At 40.6% G+C, this 3,092-nt stretch overlaps 1 pseudogene across 1 annotated transcript; it reads right to left on the reverse strand.

Moving 5' to 3' along the window:
• Positions 1-499: 499 nt before the first annotated feature.
• LOC103706564 (putative UDP-rhamnose:rhamnosyltransferase 1 pseudogene) lies at positions 500-2,711 on the reverse strand (annotated as a pseudogene). The gene has a single exon (XR_015981784.2). The product of XR_015981784.2 is annotated as a putative UDP-rhamnose:rhamnosyltransferase 1 pseudogene (transcript).
• Between the last annotated feature and the right edge of the window lie 381 nt (positions 2,712-3,092).

Below are 3,092 nucleotides of genomic sequence, written 5' to 3' on the forward strand. Positions count from 1 at the left end.
CCACTTGTGATTATCATCTCTCCTCCTCCAATCTCCTCTGACTTGACCGTCGGAGGGCCATCACCACCCTGGTGGTGGTGCAAGGCTTGTTTGCAGGTTCCTTGGCGGAAGGTGGAGCGCAACCAGCACCAACCAAGACAACTCAGGCGGAACCCCGTTCACACCGTCGTGTCAATCGTTCTCGGTTTGGACCACCAGCAACAAGTATAATATTACTGTAATGTAAAATAATATTATTATAATATAGTAATATGACATTGCATAGCATAGCATAATAGTAATATAATTATTAGAGTAAATTATTTTTCCATAATTAACATAATATTAAATTATTTAATATAACATATTAGTGTATTATGATATAATATAATATATATTATATTTATAGTATAATACAATAATAAAAATAAAAAATATTATAATTATTAGAATAAGAATAATAATAAAAAGTAGATGCTTTTTTATAATTTTTTACTAAATTCATTGTTAAAAGGACAGCTGGATAAAAGATTTTTTCTTTTTTTTTGATTGCAAAGGTGGCAAAAGGGACCACCCGGCCGTCATTGGATATTGCAGGCGAACCGCCAAAGGAGGCAAAAGGGACCACCGGCCATTATTGGAGATTAGAGAGACAACTGCGTGAAAGATACTCCACAACATATACGTGCCAAAAAAAAAAGAAAAAAAGAAAAGGATACACCGGTCAGCCTTGTTTTGCCCCGTGATCTTGCAAGCATCGAACGAGATTGTCCACATAGCGTTCCTGAGATTCCTTGTCAGAGAAAACCTCCTTCAGCTTTCCGGCTTTGCATCTGAATGGTTTCCCTTCTTCTTCCACCATGATCAACCTAATGACCTTGGCTACCCCTTCTCTACCAAAAGATCCATCCTCCTCGTCCCTCGGCACCTCTAGTCCAATCCTTTTATCCTCCATAATTCTAGCATTCAGACCATGGTCCGCAAATATGGGAAGCAAAATTAGAGGATGTCCGAATTGAAGCCCTTCGATGATGGAACTCCAACCACAGTGTGTGAAGAATCCTCCCACCGATGGGTGGGCCAGGACGCTGAGCTGAGGAATCCAACCCATTGCGACGACTCCGAGACCCCTCGTCCGGACCTCGAACCCCTTTGGCAAGATCTCCACGTCGCTGGCCATGCCGGCCGGCTTTCTAAGAGCCCAAACGAAGGGGACCTTCGACAGCTCGAGCCCCAAAGCTAGTTCATGCACTAGCTCGACGCTCAGCGTGGCTTCACTCCCCAAAGCAACACATACCACGGATCCTAGAGTTTGTCCGTTAAGCCACCCGAAAACTTGTGCCACGCCGGTTGTGTTTGTATGAACATCTTCGATCCGTTCTTGTAGGTGTGGCGGTAGCAGGCCAGCTGGAACGACGGGTTTCTTCTCGTAGAGCTCCTCCAGGAGGGGGAGCCAGTCGGATTCGAATTCCTTGCAGCTGCGAACTGCCACAAGCTTGCACCTTTGGATGACCAGCTCGAGACGCCGGAACTCAGAAAACCCCGAGGCGTTGTCACGGTAGTGCGCCGTGAACAGTCGGGCCTCGTAGAGGCGAAAAGCTGCGGAGGAAGGGAAGGAGATCCACTCTGGTGGCTTCGGGAACTGCTCGGGTGTCCTTCGCAGGCCTCCGAGTTTCATCTCCGAGGGCGGCCCGATGAAAACAAGAGTGGAAGAAGGAAATATGCTAAAGAATGCACATGGTACCTCGAACATGGAGGCGATCGGAGGTATCCAATGATGGCTGAAGTCATGGATTATCCAGTCTGGTTTTGGAGAAGCCTCTCGGAGGAATCTTGTGAAGGGCTCGTCGAGGCCATCAAATGCCTTCATGAGATACTGGACCATAGGTGGTGGGATGTCTGTTGTGGCCTCGGCATCCTCCGGCAAGCCGTCAACTTTCGGAAGGGGCAGAGAAACCAAGTCTACTAGGGAAGCTATTTGGGAAGGGATCTTTGGGAGCCTTTGGATGTTTCTTGGGGTGGAAAGGAAGGAGATTCGGTGGCCTCTCTTGGCTAAGGACTTGGAGAGCTCGAGGAAAGGGAGCATGTGGCCAAAGGCTAGCCAGGGGAATACAACAACATGAAGAGGGCCATCATCCATGGTGGAGAAGGGAAGGAGATGCCGAATGGTGATGGTGTTGAGCTTGAGAGACGCTGACTCCCGAGGCATTGGTTCGCTATATAAATCATTTTAAAAGATGATTAATTCATCCGTTCTACTCAAATAAGAAAGAATTAAGTGAAAGCGAAGCCATCTACAAGGGGGAGAATATGAATTAGGCCCTTTTTCAAGCCCGGACCAAGCTTGCAGTCGGCTTAGGCCCATTTGGAAGAGCTTTTGATGGGCGAAAAAAATACTTTCTGACCATCCAAAAGTACTTTTAAATAGAATAGGAGTGCTTGATTAAAAAATCAAGCAACTGTTTTAGCTTTGTTAGAAAACTAAAAATGTCTACTTGATAAAAGCTCCAAAATAGAGCTTATTTGAAAAAGTGATTTTAGCATCCGTCGGAAAGTTATTTTATATTTATTATTTTTTTAGACCAAAATACCCATGATAAAATTATATAATTATAAAAAATGTTCTTTTATATCATAATGCACAAAAAAAGAACCCTAATAAACCAGGAACCCTAATCTGGGCACTAGTTAGAAATTTCTTTCCTCCATTTATTTATCCATTGTTTTGAACAAGAAAAGCATTGAAAAGAAAAGAATCGTAAAATCTCACTTTTGCAAGTATAATTGTGTGTCTCTATATATTTTTTTAAAAAATCAGTTTCTAAAAATATTATATTAATAAAAATATTAATATACAATAATTATAATTATAATATTTTATATCAAAATATTGTATTATAGTATATATATAATATGATATTACATTATATCATAATACATTGATATGTTATGTTATATAATATTGAATTACGTTAGATTATTATGCTATAGTATACAATATTATATTAAATATATTAGAATAATATTATATTATATTATAGTAATATTATATTGTATCATATATTTATGTGTTAATATATATTATATTTTATTATGTTCTTTATAATCATTTT

The sequence above is a fragment of the Phoenix dactylifera genome, chromosome 1 (genome assembly GCF_051530095.1).
Source record: "Phoenix dactylifera cultivar Ajwa chromosome 1, Ajwa_hap1_PhDact_Kaust_v1.1, whole genome shotgun sequence".
Classification (NCBI taxonomy): Eukaryota; Viridiplantae; Streptophyta; class Magnoliopsida; order Arecales; family Arecaceae; genus Phoenix; species Phoenix dactylifera.